Below are 18,187 nucleotides of genomic sequence, written 5' to 3' on the forward strand. Positions count from 1 at the left end.
CAGTGCAAATTCACCATGAGCTGCAGCACTTTTGCCATATTCACATATGAATTATTTCGCTTGTAAATGAAGTACAACTGCTGCTGGAGTGAAACGTGGCAGCTGCTTAACAGTACATAATGAATCCACACAGCTAGATCCTACTGCCACTTGAGGGAGGGGGGATTTGGTGTGAAAAATATATCTCTCCAGAGCCCCATATTCAGAAGAAATATCCGCCGACTTCAGACTACAGTGGGAATTCTTCAAGAATAAAAATGAAAAGAATAAAAAAAACAGACAGCCTGCTACCGACACCCATATTAGCACTAGAATTTCCCAGTGGAATATTTTTCCTTCAGAAAAATGCCAATCTGTCAAACATGAAAGTCACTAGCAATGAATTTTCACCATGAGAAAGATACAATACATTTCAATAATGCCACTAGGCTCCATTTTGATTTTGGAATAGTCTCATTTTTTGCTTATGAAAAACCCATCACTTCAGGATTCTCTCTGTGTTATCCAGAAGGTTTAACGTTGCAATGTAAAAAGGATTCCGAGTGTTATTGCAATAGCTCGCTAGATTCAGTCTGACATTATTTTTCAGAATGTGGTTTCCCAGGAAGTTTCAGACTTTGTTTTTCCTTTGAATGGGGAACAGAATGTGAAAGCACTTTGAATGTATTGAATCTCTACAAAACTGAAAGCCCAGTTTGGCCCCACAGCAGCTAGCACTGAAACTCTCCGTGAGAGTGAGCCCATCCCATCATCATGAGTATCATCGAAGTGTTTTCTAAACAGAGCTGTCATGACATTATCCTCGCAAGGGACATGGATACCCTTTCATCTGGTCATAGCACCGCTGTTTTGCTTTATCAAACTTGCTAGTAACTGCTCAGAAAGGCAAGTGCACTAAGTGAAGAAGCACTTTGACCCTTCTCACCATGGTGTCCCTTGTCTATCTCTTCATAAATGGGTATTGGGTTCCATGAAACAGCAGGGACTCTGTTAGAGCCAGACTTTTGTGGAGGGCGCGTCAAAATGAAGTTCTTGTTTTCAACAGCATATTAGCCCTTGTTTGGCATTTCCATGTCCAGCCCTTGTCAAAGCCCTGTAGGCACAAGATAATTTATTTCACACTTTTTTGTTTTGTTTTCTCTTTGTGTGAACAGATTGCAACAGTCTCACATTTGTCTGTTTTTCAGAAACATTCCTGCCATCTTCTAATGAAGAATCCTTAGCCCGCAGATCATTCACAGACAGTTTACAGGAAACATTTGCAGTTCACAGTCCTCGCCTCAGTCTTTGCTGACTAGTGGCATATATTGCAGAGCGCAGCTTCTTCTTCCGCGACATCTCATCATTTGTAAGGTGCCAACAAGGATGCGCTGCTGGTATTCCAGTCAGATAGGCAACTTGCTGCCCACTTGTCTTCCTTGCTCCCACAAGACATCCAATGCCTAGAGATAATAAAGGCTGCAATTTGAGACAAGCCAGACAACCACTCTGGTATTCCATGCTGTAAGAAGCTCTTATGGAGATTCACCACCACACAGTAAGCATTGTTGTATGCTGACAGTGTTGGTCATTGTTCAAATATACCGGTTCTGTGAAATACAAATAATAAGAGAGAATGAGAAACTGAATTAATTTCTCAGACTAACACTTCCACCAGCAAATCCCTGGAAATTTAAAAGATAAAAACCAGCAAACAGCCGATTTTGATGACCCTGACTTCACCTTCTCTTGATCCAACAGAATTGACCTCATCTGAATCAATAATACCCCAAATACATATAGCCCAAAATGCATACCTGCAAGGTACCTAGCAGTTTAAAAAGCAAGACTGTCTCGAAAGAGGGTAGAGAACATGCCAAGAGACAGAAACCTGCTGGTCATGTTTGAAAAAAAAAAAAAAAAACCAAAAAAAAAAACCACTTTCATCTCAGGTACCATGTTAAGTAAGACAGGCACAGGTCTTTCTGCCTCCAGGACAGGGCAGCAGCCAGTTCTCCTTGCAGCCCCAGTGAGCGCGGGCATGAGGCTCCCAGGGTCATGCTGTTTCCCTGGAATGCAGAGTGCCTAAAACAGGTATTTAGAGCATTGTAATAAATTCTGGACGGGCCCCACTGTAACCAGGGGTTACCATCCATTGCTCTTGACGACTGATGCACCACAATTCCTTTCACATACACTGAACCCAAACTCACTCCCATCCCACAGTGTCTCCTTCTCAGTAGAAAGTGAACCACAGGACAAGACAGAGTGCAGCTTCTGTCCCTGCCCTGCATTCACCTGCTGCCAGAGACTTCTGTGAAAAAAGCAGCCCATGCTCTGTAACCCCTCTCACTAGAGACCCATTTGGTCTTTCTCTAAGGCTGATCTTGGCCATGAGAAGAGTCATCTCACAGCTTTCATAACAGCATCAGCACTTATCAACATCACAGGGTTGGGCAGTTAAAAAAAAACAAAAACCAACAACGAACCAACCAAAAAATTACCAGCCTGAGTACAGTCATGTTTTCTCATCCTCATGACTTTGTACCCAGATGCCTCTGAGCTTGCTCATCTGACTAAGAGTAAATAAAAAACCAAAACACTGCCCATAAAGAAGGCAGCTCAGTTTATTCTTGAAGCTATACCTGTGAACACTGTTCAGCGGTGTTGCTTCATCTCAAACCAAAGGTGAATATGAACCCTTATTTTAAAAGCATAGGAAGGGTAGCAAAGCCATGGAGAAAAGCTCCAGGCAGAAGCGGGTTCCTCCAGTAATCAAGACGATTTCTGAGGGCTGCAGTCAAGGGAGGAGGAAAAAAGCAACAAGATCTTGTATAGAAACAGTTTAGGGATTTACCTGGATGAACTTTTAATACCAATATAGACTTGGAAGGAAAGAGTATTTTTTCTTTCGCATTATGTCTCTGGTGGGTGCGCTAGTGTCTAGGACACATGAAATACTCGAGTCCATCCAAGCCAAAACAGAAGCAAAGACCATGTGGTGAAGGTCTAGAGAGCAAGTGGAGAGTTTAAGGCACAGACTCCAGTGGTGCCCTCCCTGGGGCCGTCATCCTGAGCAGCACGGCATCAGGACTCAGCCTGAGTTCAGACACATCAAAATGGCTCAATGCCTGATGGATGAAACTGTTCCTCCCCAAATTCTGCTTTTCAACAACTGTGAGGTGCCAGTGTGACCTGCTTGAAAAAACATATCAGCACACACCACTGCAGCACCCTTGAAAATAAAGAGTTTGCTCTCATTTTCCATCCTGTTGCCGCACACCCGTGGTGTGTCACGCATGCCATTTTCCACACTGACCTCTTTCCCCACTCTGTGCTGGCAGTAGGATCCCATTACGTGCATGAGCAGCTTCCAACCCTGAGCTCTTTTATCAGGATGAAAGTCCCCTCTCAGAGCTGCACAACATGCTTCGATAATGCAGGTCTGCTCTCCCGGCTCTGCTCTATCAGTATGCAGAACAATGAGGACTGGTACTATATCTGAGGTATTAATTAAATACCTTAAGTAGCTAGATAAGCCATTTAGCTAGGGCTCAGCGCATGTAGGCAGAGCAAGATACGAGTACAGTACGTGGTCCATAGTGAACATTGCTGACACTTTTCATTGACATTTCAACTAATGTTCTTCCCTGGTTATCTATATTCTACAATAGATTAAGGAAACTCATCACGGGTTACATGTAACTCTTCCAGTCAAACTGCACTGTATTTCTAACCACCTCCTCCTTCTTGGGGGAGGAGAAAGGGGAGGATTAAAACCTAGAAACCTTATGTGGTCAAGTACAGGAGGCTAGGGGTAACAGTCATAAACCAGGATAGAAACAAGGCCAAAATCTAGAATGAAAATGTAAATAGAATGGCAAAGTCTCAGGTATTTGACAGAGGATCACTTCTGTGAAAATAATTCCATCCAGTAAAAAAAAAAAAAAAACAAAACCAAAAAGTGGTAAATGGTAAATGCAAGGCAATGCCTGAAAGGGAAGAGGGACCCTGCAGAAGTGGACAAGGCTCAGCAAGATTGGCCCCAGGGTGAGACAGAGTTGGATAGGGTTGCTCCCCACCGAAGTAAGCAAAACCAGTACAATACCATGCTGGGAAGCACCCAGGAGAGTCTGAAGATAGACTGGAAAACAACATGATAGTGCCTTAATTCATGGTGTATTTTTAGTTCTAACTTTTTCTGGAACAGAACATGTTAATTTTAAATTTGGTGAGCTTATTAGAAACTCCCAGACCAAATCACTAATCTCACTATAGCAGCACTAACGAAAAAGAATGTTTAAGATGGAGCAAGAGTTGGATGAAAAGCTGTCACATCCCCCACAGCACACCTGATGAGAAAGGTCTCATCCTTCTCCCAGTCATCTAATTTCCTCCAGCTACTCTGATGCTGGTGAGCCGTACAGAGATGCAGAAAGGGAGTGAGTATGGAGCAGAGCTCAGCGAAGCAGCTCTCCTGACTCACTAATGGAAAAAAAAAAAAAAAAAAAAAAAGCAACACCATCCTAGCATCTCCCAAGAACAAATCAGGGACCTGACTATGCCACAGTGAACCATCAAAAGTTTGTTCTCTGGAGCAAGAAGATGAAACAGTTTGAACTTAAAAATAATCATTGCTGGGACCTCCCTGTACTGTCACATTTTGTTCACTAATGTGGGTAAGACTTTGAGACAATACTGAATCAAGCCCCTTGTTTCCTGCCTCCAAGAGAAAAGTCTGTATAAGCAAGTGTGTGGTGTGCTAAAATGAAGACTAAGCTATTTCTCTCCTGCAGTCTGAATTTCAATTACTGTGCTTGTTGCAGTGTGCTGAGACCAGGCCTCAGTAGCCATTAGCTGGAGAATCAAACTATAATGTGTTTGACCCAATATATGTCCTAGTGAGTGACAGAGAATGGTATTGAGGAGGAAATACTGCGGGCTGTGATGTATCGGATTCCTGGAACAAAGAATTACCTTCCTCTTCTCCACTCCCTTTATAGCCTCCTGCCAAAGCACCGGGGATGGTCCTATTAACTACAGGCTACACAGAATATTGTAGCATCTTGCAAGGAAGTCACAGAGACTGGTTTCACACTAAATAACTGGACTGTCAGAGCGAGACAGGGAGAGAAGACGACACTGCATTGCTGGGAGACAAAAAACTGAAAATGATATAGCATAGATACCCCATCCTGCAGCTTCTTTGGGGCCGCAGGCTGCTGTTTATTATGTGTGTGCTGTGCCTCAAACAATAAGACTTTGATCCTTGACTAGGAACTCTGTAATCCAAACAGTAATAACAAACAATTACTCCATGTCAGAATGATGAATGATTAAAAACATTTTATTGTGTTTTAACAACTGTGTATGTAAAAAAACAAAACAGGGAAGTTTCAGAACAGTTAATCTTTAATTGTTTTTTTTTTATTAACCAAACTGGCTTAATAAATCTCTGGGCATTTCGTTAATGAGCACAGTTACGTGCTGTGGAAGAGCCAAGTGATTCTCATAAAAATTATGTTTTATGAAGATTTCTCTGCCTTTGTTTTACTTGCTGTGTTACCAGGCCTGCAACGCAGGCCACAGAGATACAGTGCGGATATACAGTCACTTTTTTTTAACTCTTCCTCCAGTACACACTTTTTGCCACTACCACTGGCAGCAGTTGAAAGGCAGGTTAGACTCTGTTATCTCATTCATCACTAAGCAATAAGTGAAGAGCAGAGTTCAACAACTCCTTGTCACTACTCACAGTAGATAACGTTAAAGCCGGTGGCTGGGACTGCCAGGGCTGTACCCCACCATTTGTCACCTCAGCACTGCGAGCAGTTTGAGCTGAGTCCTTCATACCCCTTTTTGTTTGTCAGAACTCCAGAGAGAAAATTTTACTGGTGAAATATTCACAGAGAGACAATTTAAAGCTAAATCAGAAAGCATTTAGTTGGAAAATGAATTCCCACATATCATTCAAGGATCCGTCTCAGAAACACACCTGAAACTCTTGTTTCTCTAATAAGGGACTAGCTCAAGGCCTGGATTTCCAAATAAAACCTGCTGGGTTCAGGATCTATCCCAAACATCACTGACTTTGACAGAACAATTCAGCAACTTCCATGTACCTTGAAGCATGTGTTTTGGGACAAGGCAGCAGCACCTTAGCCCTGCCGGGGGTCAATGGACACATCGTGAACGAGCCATGGACACTGAGGCTTCATCCCTACTGTTAAATACGAAGGGAGACACCAATGGCCCAAATCTGGCCCTAAGGCCAAATGGCATGTGCCCATACCACAAACTTACTTTCTCCCCAAAAGAAGGCAGTCTGATCCAGGCTGGCAGGGGATCAGCATCTGCAAACTGCTATCTGCTAAATAATCATGCTTCTTTGCTAGACAGCAAAAACAACCTTTTTGGGTAGGATGGCTTTAGTTTCAGACCTGAAGAAAGTCCCATATGTCTGAACGTTTCTGTTTCCTTTCTTCTCCCTCTCTATCAATATGTCTAACACAAGTTGCTATGTCTCCCTGCCAGCCTGACCTTGCTCTTCTTTTACACCATTCCTCTCCAACACCTCCTAATGCCTGCCTCACACTATATCTGTGTAAAGCCATTTGTTAAAGCTTGTGTCAAAGGTGCTTGAAAAGCAAATATTTGCAAAGACCAGGTCCACTGACTCTACCTGCTGACTATTACCTGGGGTTGTGTTGCTCATCAACAGCGAGTCGGGTGTCACCAAAGCACAGGAAAGTTGACTTTTGTTGCTGTCATCATCTGCAGTAGGTATTAGAGCCTGAACTGTGGTGCCCAGGGAAGATTTACAGCTAATGCAACACCCAGAAAGCCTCATTAGCACCAAAACAAATACCTGGCTTCAGCCTGAGCTTGGATTTGACTCACACATGGATCTGTTTATTCTTGATTGAGTAAACCACTTACAAACACCTCCAACTAGCCCAATGGCCCAGAGATGGGCCTGGTCACAGGGTGTTCTGTCCCAAAGTCACACCAACACCTTTGATTTCACAGAGGGTTACGCCAGGTCTGAACTCCACCTTTGCACATAACCAGGTATCTCCCATTGATTTCTCTATCTCTTCCCCCAGTGACCAAGAGAACATAGTGCCAGGAGACGACTGGGTGGTGGCAGTCTGAGCCTGCCTTTCACAATGACAACAGCAGTGTAGTTCCACAAGGCTGCAGACATACCCTGTTGAAAGATAGATCAATGGGCTGGCATTCAATCGAAGTGGCTTATAATCCCCCTGTTGTTTTTGTGAGGAATTATCTTTCCTCTTTTTCAGACTTTGGTTTTTTTTCCAGGTTTTTGCTACTTTCACATTACTTTTCTACAAATGTGCTTTTAAGTAATTTTACTGGCAAGAATATGTTCAAAAATAGTATTCTCAGCAAACCTTTCAGTCACAGAAAATAGTCATAGAAAATAGATTGAGTGTTGTGTAGTCAGAATCACTGAAAATGGTCTGAGTTTCTGTCATTTGCGTGAAAACACAGAGAATTTTCGCATCAACAGACTAGTGCAGCCTCCAGTCTGTAGCTAACTAGATGCAGAAAGCTTTGCTAGGAACAGTCCTTATTAGAGAAGGCATCCATGCCAAAACAAATCATCCCCTTCCACCTGGTTCTTTTTCTGGTAAAAGGGAAGAAATAACATGCAACAGATGCTCATAACTTTGCTCAGGGCACTTCTGCAAGATACTCAGATACGGTAAGGCAATGCACGGATCAAACAGCTATCCCTGTCAAAAGAAGCTGGAGGGAAGTCCACTGCTATCATTTGTCATTAAGCAGCCCACAGCTGTTTCTTCTTAACTCTGGATCATACTCTTAGGGCATAGGCCAACTACTAAGGATTTTAATGAATTATTATTTTTAGTAATATAAAACATTTAAAGGTCACAGTCATTTTAGTCAGAAAACAGAAACACATCGAGTACCTTGATGCATTCAGACCAGCTGATCAACACATCAGCACAGCCAGGATTTTGAATCTCAAATACCTTACTGTGAGATGCTCACGCACTGAAAAATTCATAAATCATAAATGACTAATGGCCGTATTCAGCAAATAATTTCAGACAGCAAATGCGTTTGAGAAGCCCTCAATCTGTCCATAAGGAAGATCAGAAACGATAAGAAGAGGTGACTTTGACCATCCTTCTCTGGGAATTGATTTACTCATAGGAAACTCTAGTTGTTTGGCTCCCAGGACACCAGCCCGGCGGAGGTGGGCAAGCCTTGGCCCATCTCAGAGCAGGCTCTTGGCAGTAATAACATTTGCCCCACAGAAACCTTCAGGAAAAAGTTTCCAGAAGCTATCATATTTATTTAAAGGAAAAAACCAAACTCTATCACTTCCTCTCCTGTGTTGGCTCAATCTATCAGGAAAAGAAACATCTGCTCCTGCAGTGGCTGGCTGATCTCTCCGCTGAACCACACGTGCGGCAATAACAAAGCATTGTGAGGTTTTAAAATTAAATTTGCTATGAGATTGAAACCGGGTAGCTCTGCGGCACTCGCTGTAAAGCCGTATACACCCAATTAACAGCCAGCCATCAGGCAGTCGCAGCAAGGTGACTCCAAACCCTCAGGCCCGTTCCCTGGCCGCAGAAGAGCTCCCCTTTGGGTGTCCCCCACACTCCATCCTTAGACCAGGCTGGAGGGTGGATCTGGGGCAGTCGCCATCCCAGGGCACCCAGGCACAGGGGGATCGGGGAGAGGATTTCACCTTTGGGGTGACAGCACAGCTCTGATGGACATCAGCCATGCACACGGCAAACACCACCACTCCAATGCCTCCGCTTATCTTCCCGCTTCCCCGGGAGGCCTGTGGGCAGCCGAGAGAGCAGTGACAGAGTGATGTCCCCCTCTGACCTGGGGGAGATCGCTCTCTTCCCCGGTGTAGCCCGTGTAGTGTGTGCCAGGGGCAAGGCACGGGGGGCTCCTCTGCGAGGAGAGGCCCATGCACAGTCCCACAGCAGCCCCGCCGCAGGGCCCGGCCCAGGCCCTCAGCCGCAGTGGCGGCACCCCGGGGGGAAAGGTGCTTAAGGAAGGGTGAAACACCACAAAGACAGAGAGAAGCGAGGAATAAAAGTGAGAGAAACGGCCCTGCAGTAAACGATCGGAGAAGGAGGAGGGGAGGAGGTGCTGCAGGCGCCGGGGCAAAGGTGCCCCATCCCTTCCCTGGCTTCCATTCCTCCTGCTCTCCCAAAGTGCCCAACAGGGAGAAAGCCTGTTATCAGCCAAAATCCAAGTCTCACCAGCTCTTTCCCCAGCTCTCCAGAAGGGACTGCCTTGGGAGGAAGGGAGGCCAGGGCACCCCTACCACAGGGCAGCTCAGCACCTCATGGCTTCCCCCTGGGAACCAGGGCAGCGCTCCCCACAGCCCCTGCAAGCTGCCATGCGCCCTGTTCCTTTCTAGTGACAGAAAATGGCTTTTTGTTTACACATCGCCTCATGTGTGAGAGACCATGTGCACAGGTGACTCTGCACATGTAAATCCTACAGATGCCCATCTATGCCGGTCGCAGGAAACCTGCCTCTTTGCACGAGACAGATTGCACGTGCAAGCACGCGGGAGAGCCAAAATGTGTGAGCACCTGAGGACCATAGCACAGCCACTGCCAGATCTGAACACCTTATTCCTTGTCGAAGCACGTGCCAGATCCGCTCGCTTTTTCCCCTCCTGCACAGATCTAATTAAAATGAAAAGAAGCTGCCACTCACGGCCAGTGGATCAGCCCCAGCCAGCCGTGCAGTTTGACGCTGGGTATAGACTTTACTGTCAGATACTCTCTAATCAGCCGAGCTGTTTTGCAGGCTTTTTTTCCCCCCCCTCTCCCCTTTTTGTGGTTGTTTTGTTCAGGGCTTTGCTGCGCTGGCAGAGTTCTGCTGGGCTCTTGGGCAAATCACTCACACCGCAGCCCGTGCATGCCACAGACAGAGGGTTTTCACTGGGGTTCAAAGTAATTGCTAGCATTTATCACTTTAATAGCCTAATGAAGGTGAGATGTAATTAGAAAGGGTGTCAACTGGAATATGGAGTTTGTTTTACAATTATCTGTACAGCAGGTAACCACTGGCACAGAACAGTGCCTTTTAAAAAGCTGGTAATATGTGGCATAAATGTTCATCACTGGGTGACTTAAAGTGACCCAAAGCCACATTCTGTAATTGCTGCTTTTCTTCGTAAGCACTTGAAAGCAAACACAAAAAGATTGAGCCCCTGCCAAGGTGGCTTTTCCAACCAATGAAGATGGTTTATATCCACACAACTGAGCCCATATAACTGTCACCTCAACATCATTCCCACTTGCAGAGTGATCAGCAATGATTTTGCTCGAGTGATTTTTGTCTGTGTAAGCAAACTCAAATGAACGCAACAATATCAAGAACTCCCAGAAGAGCCCTTGCCATTGCAAAAAAAAGTCTCCCGAAGCACACACACAGCCTTCTTATCGTACACACAGCAAAAAAAAAAATATCACTGAGAACTAGAATCGGTTCAGGAAGTTGCATTTCTTTCTGGTTTACTCAAAATAAACAGTCATACTCAGGGTAAAAAGTGGGTTTTATGCAGTTGGCAGGATGGCTGACCCTTATTTAAGGCAGCATGTCTAAAGGCACAAAGAACACTTCTCCTGGATAACGATCTCCTGCTACTAAATAAATACCAGGGTTGTTGCCTGCTGGATATTGTGCAGGAAAGTAATGGTGGCTGATGGTGCCATTATGTGCAAGACCAGAGGTTCAGATAGTCAGAAGCCTCCTGAGCCCAACAACCACAGTACAAAGTATGACTCTCCTTAAAGAGCTAATCTTGCTTCTGAATAACAGAGTGTAGTTTTAAATTGTATAATCTCTTGAGGGCTGGTCAGATTACTGGAAGAGCAATTACTTCAGAGAAACAAGACCTTTCCTTTATAGAATGGAAGTGTGGATATCAGTATATGGTTAATATCATGAGCGTACTCTAGTCCCGGTAGCTTTCTCCAGATGTTCTAACTGTAGGATTAATAACCTGTTGCACTGGCACCCTTCTGACATTATCTAAAATGGATTTTAATTTAGTGCAGAAGACTGACAAGAGGCAATGTTGAAAGTTTTAGCTTAAAAAGTCAGAAACACAAAGACGTAGCCTGCAGCAGTAAGTCTGGGCTTCACTCAGCCCTGCTGCAAGATGAAAACAAAGGATCTTGTGCCTGCCTATGAGATGCTTCCATTCAGTTCATCGTGACAGGGTTCCTCCAGGTCTTACAAACCCATAACTGGCTCTACACAGAGCTTCCCCATTGCAGATGCACCAGTGGGTTAGCTGAGGGTAGATTCCTAAAGCACTCACGGATGACACCAGAAGTGTCGCTAGCTACTTATCAGATAACGCTCCTGTCACTAGTCCACCAGTTAACACTTTCACCAGACAGCAGGAAGCACCCAGGTCTTCCAGAAGCATCATCCTAATAGATATGAACTGAACCCCCTTCTGCATTATGTGATATGTGACCAGCTACCATGCTTTTAAAGAGTGTGGTCACACTCTTAACTAAGCAGCCATCAGCCTCTTGATACACACTCCCAGTCTGGTCTTCAGCCATCTGAAGCTACACAAGGAGGACAGGAAAAATGACCATTTCAGAGAGGCACCATTTTACAGTCCCCTTGCAGGGTTTTAGGTGCCTTCACAAAGAAGACGTAGCAGCTCAGGTACTCTCTCTTTTTTGGTCAATTGAACACAGATCTTTGACATCCTTAGAAGCTGGATACAGATAATTGCAGCAGACAATCAGACTTGCCATTTGGAGATTGTCTATTTATTTTTCTATGTGGACATCCCATACATGAGAATTAGCATAGGTTGCCCCAACAGGTGGGAGCCTGCAGAAACGAGAGCCTGCTGTAATGTGGAGGCCATATGATGACAGTGATGGCTCAGAGAAAGCGATGCTGCTAATTGCAGCAATTAAACAGTAATGATATAATTAATGCAAAAATTATGCATGGCTCAAATCCAAGCTATTGGAGTGCAAGAGGTATTCATCACGCCTAGATGAAAATCATTCCTGTTGAGATGATATCAAATCTGCTTTTATGACTTGATCGCGGAGAATGGTTACGGGGAATTCAGGGAACAGTGACAGACTGTGTTCAGCACTAGAAGTAGCTGATGGGAATGGTAAGGAAGCAAAAAAGGACTTTAAATTTAATTGGACAAATTGAGCACTGAATGTGAGGAGGACTGAAGAAGTCTCACTCTAGTAAGACTCTTCAGATCCATGTCCCAGACCAACAGCAGATGTTATACCCCACGTAGCCAGATGCAAAGACCGCATTCAACACATTCAAATGGACATTTGGCATGTCCTCTTCCAAATGCCTGACAAGAAACAGCACCAGAAAAGTCAACTGGTTCATTTTACTTTTTACAAAGCGACCTTTGGTGAAGAGCAGGTTTAAAGACCAGCATTAACTCTGCATAACCCACATCCCACATTTCCAGTCTATTATGCTCATAAATCCCTAATTTGAGATATGAAGGAAATTAATTTAAAGTCACATTACGAAGTATTAAGAAGCGTGTATAATATTGCTTAAACTTCAGAAATCAGGTGTTTCCAGATAGCCAGTAAAAAAGGGGTGAGGGTTAAAAGCAGCCTGTCACGTTTTCTCCATGCCTGCCCCAGCTCTCAGCTTATTCTGCAGTTTGGCTTCTAAATTTTCAAAATCCACTTTTTCATATTTCAAGGTACCTCCCATTAAGGCAGTTAGGAGGACATGTTAAAAATATGTCTGAGAAGGCCTCAAATTGCAAAGAAAAGATTTTTTTTTTTTTGGTGATGTTCAAAGCCAATTGTGGCAGCCCATGAATGTAGATGGCCACATCAGTCAGACGGCTGTGCCCAGTAACTCTTTCCCACATTTAGACCAGAAGACTATTGCTGTGATCGCCATTTGATTGTACAGCAATAGCAGAACTGCAAAACACTTAAGAGTTGTTTGGCTGTGCTACAGGTCGAGAGTGTTGTATGGTCACTGGGCCTCCAGAAAGGCTTTGGATTTGCAAAACTGGCCTGAAAACATGGCCAGCCCCAAGCCTTTCCCACAAATCCAGCTTGAAATATTACTACATTAAGTGGTAGTTTACTGGAACTATATTATTTACACTTCCATATTGTGTACCTTAATGTAGTAATAAATAAACCAAAGTGTTTGCTGTGTATTACCATACATTTTACTGACAGGTCTTCCCACGGATAAGGACAGAGGTCTTGAGGAAAAGACTCTGAGCAATCTCTAGTCTGAAAATAAACGTTGCATATTAGAAAGCAACCTAGTTGCTAGCACAGAGTTTTCTTCCATGTTTTTTGTCCCATGGCCCACATGAAGTCACTTTTAACCAATCCTTCTGTGCTGAACCCAGAATCTTCTCTCTGGTTTCTTACCAAGTCACTGGGATGGAGTCACTAGGGAGTTTTGAGAGTCAAAATTAGCATATTGTGTACAGCTTTCCCCTCCAGTAGCTTAAAACATGTTATTTGTCTTTAGCTAAACAGAGAAAGCCCTGAGGTCCAGTAAAGTGAAGTGGACCCAGAATTTGTGTTCATGCAAACATACAATATATTGGCCATTTGGCTTCATGAACGCACCTTGTTTGGTGTCTAAGGAGGAGTAATGGTTTTCCATTTAGACTGTGGAGTCTACTGCTTAATAATAAATACACTCCTGACATTGTTAAATGATAGCCTGCTTCTAATAAACCCCATGCTGATCCGTGTGTTGGTTAGAGTGGGTAATTCATCTTCCTGGGCTGTTAAAACTTTAGCTGGAATTATAGAGACAACATGAATCAGATACAATCAGCATGTCCCCTGCTGGTTTGCTCATTTTCACCCCATAACAAAATACCGGCTAGTTTTCTCTGCGCATTGCGGATCTTGTTATTAGTTGATTTCATTATTAATTGCTCCTAAGGCTTGGGAGGCCTTTTCAAGGCACGTACATAAGGGATCCACACAGTCTACAGCAAAAGATCGCTATACTTTTATGCTCGTGCTTCTCCCGAGCTACTTGGTATCAAGTCGTAATCCCTTTGTGTTACTGAGCAAAGCGCCTGCAGCCACACTCTGGCTCCACAAGAATAAACTGAGTGCTCCAATTTTTTCATCGATTTGCTACCAGCGATAAAGAAAGAAAGATGGGGGAAGAAGTGGGGGGGGGGAAGGGGAAGAATCATATTATCCGCAAATCTAATTATGGCCTCAATAGCTCCTGAGGATTTGGCTTTATGAAGTGGTTCATAAAAGCCATCCGTGTCATCGTGCCTACTAATACCCTTTGGTCTCAAGCGCTGATAAGGGCTTGTTTGAGTCATTTTAAATTAGCTGATAATATGCTGACAAGTAGGCTCCAGGTTGCGCCAGACAGCCAAGTGCCCTAGAAAGAGCAGCCTCCAAGGAACAACTCACAACCACCTGAACAGACCTGGCTTCTCGCTCCATTGGGGTCTCACCAGAGGTAAACGGGCTCCCACTGGCTCTGCTGAGGTTGGCATCGGTCTTCCCCAGGAGCAGGCATGTCACACCAGGAAGGTAGAGCATATTCAGGGCGCGCACAGCTTACCCACCAGTGATCCTCCACAAGCTATCACTGTAAGCCTGGGGAGACAGGGCTCCCTAGGCCCCAGCACAGCCCTGCATACTCGAGCACACAGGCCACACAATTTAGAAAGCAGAGCTTTTAGCTCCCCATTCCCTCACATTAAAATAGCTCAAGGCTGACCTTTTAAATCACAGACTGGATCTCACATAGTCCCTCCGCGCCCATCCACCCACCCACAGCTGCTGCTATTATTATTTGCCACAAAAAGTTGAAGTCAGGTTAAGGACATGTTCTTTTTCTTCCCCCAGTCCAGTTACTTCTTACAAAATCCAGTTAAGGCACCATGAATTTTTCCTTTCCCTGATGGATGCTTACACTCTCAGGCACCTTTTGACAACTACCATTAATTATTGTGATACATGAATATGGGACCTTTCATTTCCACAGCTGCATACAGTCAAACCAACAGAAAATTTGCTTTTTGCCACCAAAGGCAACGAGCTTACCTGCAAATGTCACCCTGTCCCCTGCAGAACAACCAGTGCCTGCCCCAGGCCTGGTCAGCCAGGGTCTTTTTCCCTGTTGTCTCAGGGACAACCTGAGTTGGCATCTCTTGCTAGAAGTCCGCCTGCTTCTGTTTGGGGATAACTTCTCAGCACTCATGAGCCAACCTAGCACTCCTGCCAAGGGAAAATGGCAATGCAGGACCCACAAAACATACTCAGTCTTGGCACAACTGGAGCTGGCAGCCTTGTGCTGAGGGAAGAGAGGGGATGACTCTGGACAGGAGCTGCACTGCAAATGCACCAATATCTCCAGTACCGAAGTAGCATCCCAAGCCCTGATACCTCTTAGATATGCTAAAAATTAGATGCTAACAGGAAAACCTATTACAAAAGACCAAGAGAGAAAGGGAAAGATGGTGATTTTGTCATGCATTTTTTTTTCTCACTGCTTTTCCCTTTAAAGCATACTCTCTGTCTTGCTGTTTTCTGTAGGTTGGTTGCCAGAGTACCTAAACAGACAGGGACCAGCTGAGGACCAGAGTGGAAGGACAGAATCAACCAGAGGAGGGGAGAAAAGAGATACAAGACACTAAGTCTATCCAGGGAGAAAAGAAAGGTGTGCGCATGAGCCTCTAGAGCCACCACTTACCAACTGGCAGCTTAGGCAGAGCCTCACAGACCACTTTCTGCTGCTTCCTGAAGGCAGCAGGAACAGCCCAGCATCTCATTTGCAAGCCCCTCAAAGCAGATAGAGCTGCCTCACTTGCCCTGGTAATAAGCTCTGGGTTACACCACCAGGTCTCATGAGTCTCTGTAATGTGATTCGGAAATATGATACACCTGTCCTGAATTAGAGTAGATAGGTTTATCTCATTTCAGAGCCAACTCACGGATGGGTAGAGATCAGATCAGCTGTAAGAAATTCCTTTTATTGTGCAACTTGTTATTCACGGTAGGGTGAAAATGGCTTCAAAGGTGATCTCATGCACTCTGAGGGATATCTTCTTATATCTAACGTAGTTTATACAAACCAAATTGGTTTTTGCTTCAAACACCTCTCCGCAGAAGAAAATCAATTTCAAGATTCAATAGCTGTGATCTTTCAAGCTAAGGATCCATTTGCAAACATACTAAGTGTTTGGCAATGCAAAGCTGCAGACAGGACAAGCAATGCACGTTATCAATATACATGCCGTGTCCAAATCAAGATCTCACTTCCAAGGCACTGAATAACCCACTCCCACTCTAGCAACAGTTTCACTCACGGAAGCAAAAACACGTAGTGACCAGTTAAGCAAATTTGTTTTAACCCCTACAGCATTCTGGGGCAGCCATTTCAAAACACTGGATCAGTTATCAGTCAAAACAAAAACCCCTGGAAGCACAGGGCGCTGACCTGACATCCACCCAGGCTCTCTGCACCCCTGGCAGCAGGGATTTTCATGCTCTGATGATTTGTAAGGTCCCCGGTTACCCTCCTGTCTCACCTGACCTGCTGCAGCAGCAGCAGCCCCCCACCTCCACAAATTACTGTGCACCTTGTGAACTCCTCCGCCTTGCCCTCCGCCAGCTCTTGTGTCAGTCAGACTTTCTGCCAGTGCTTCCCACCACTGCCAGACCCCTAGGAAAACTCCCCTTCACCTCAGCTTGTGCACAACCCTCCCCAGCTCAACTCTCCAAGGATTAGTAAAAAGGTGAAAGCAGCCTCAAGCTGAGAATTAGGAGCGCTCTCTCCCAACACTGCATGTTCTTTTCCTTCTCGTAACATCATCATTGCTGTGCGTGTCAGTGGGATGGCTAAAGTAAAACTTGTAATAGCTATCTAAACTGTGTTGGCTTAGCCCAAGAGAGTCAGAGCTAATGTTAGTAACCCCCTTGGATCAGGTTGTGACTGCATGTAGTCTTTGGGTCTGACTCTGTATTTAGAGAAAACAATAATCTCTGCTAGAGAAAATAGGCTGGATGTCCATGGGGGTGATTCACGAATTGTCAGCAGGATCAGAATTCATGAAAACTGCTCGAAGTGCTTCTAACACTGATTCGGCTAAAAACACTTCAAATGCAAGAACAGTGTTACGGTACCAGGATGCTGACCTCCATTAAAATAGGCTCAGGCAACTTCTCCAAAGGTGAGAGGAGGAGGCATAGCATCATATCTCGCTCCTGCAGAGACACACAGATACGTGGATCATTATGTGTCACCATGGTCAGAGTTAGTTGGGAGCATGTAGCGCATGTTTAATTCCTGATACATGCATGGCTGGTACAAAGGACCACAGCAGCACTGTAGAGTTGCGTGATCTTTTCAGTAAGAAAATTGAGGATTGGGGGGACTTTGCTCTGCTGCTGTGTTACAAACCTGACCCCATGGTGTAGCTCTGAGCCACTGGGGCTGAACCTGCAGCTCACTTGGACAAAGCATAGCCGCTCCAGTCCATGGCCAGGAGGTAAGGCCACCAGTTTGGAGAGGATCCTCCCACAGCATTAAGGCGCCTCGTGCACTCTGAGTGTTCTGGCAGAGGATTCCCTTTTGTAGCAGAGACGGCTGCTACCCTACAGGGATAGCAACATTCTCCCTCACACAGGGTAAAACTAAGACAATTTAAAACTAGAAAGAATTGTATCAACTTGACCTTTAGATGGGAGTTTGCTTCTTCTCACTTCTCTCAGTATGAGCACTGGGAACAGGCTAGGCCAGGACACTTCTGTCCGTAACGGGCTCACAGCCCAAGGTATGAAAGCTTGGGTTGCAGAGACTGCAGAAAAATGTATGTTTACAATCAGCAAATTTCTTCACACTTAAGATCTCTTTTTTCCACCCTTTTCTTAAAAATAACCCTAAACACATTCCTACTGACTTGGAGACTCCAAGATCTTTCAGCCTGGGGAAGAGTCCTTATTTTGCAACTTCCTTCTTTTATTACATGTATCAGGTTACATATAATTTTTCAAAGCTTCTTTTCCTTTTTTCCCACCTTGGCTGGTCAGTTGGTTGGTTTCACAACTGAATTTAACCCTGTACAGTGGCAAGGTCTTGCCTGGACACTTCTTTCACATAAATCCCAGGAAAATGGGAGACATCAGTT

At 44.7% G+C, this 18,187-nt stretch overlaps 1 protein-coding gene across 1 annotated transcript in view; it reads right to left on the reverse strand.

The window, feature by feature from the left end:
* Window positions 1-1,448: 1,448 nt before the first annotated feature.
* The window catches only part of GALNT14 (polypeptide N-acetylgalactosaminyltransferase 14), a 122,622-nt gene continuing 105,883 nt past the window's right edge, over window positions 1,449-18,187 (reverse strand). Inside the window, exon 16 of the transcript XR_010070193.1 lies at window positions 1,449-1,589. The gene's annotated coding sequence lies outside the window, so the exon portion shown is untranslated. The remainder of the gene's footprint in view (window positions 1,590-18,187) is intronic.

Source organism: Chroicocephalus ridibundus, chromosome 3 (genome assembly GCF_963924245.1).
Source record: "Chroicocephalus ridibundus chromosome 3, bChrRid1.1, whole genome shotgun sequence".
In the NCBI taxonomy this organism is placed as follows: Eukaryota; Metazoa; Chordata; class Aves; order Charadriiformes; family Laridae; genus Chroicocephalus; species Chroicocephalus ridibundus.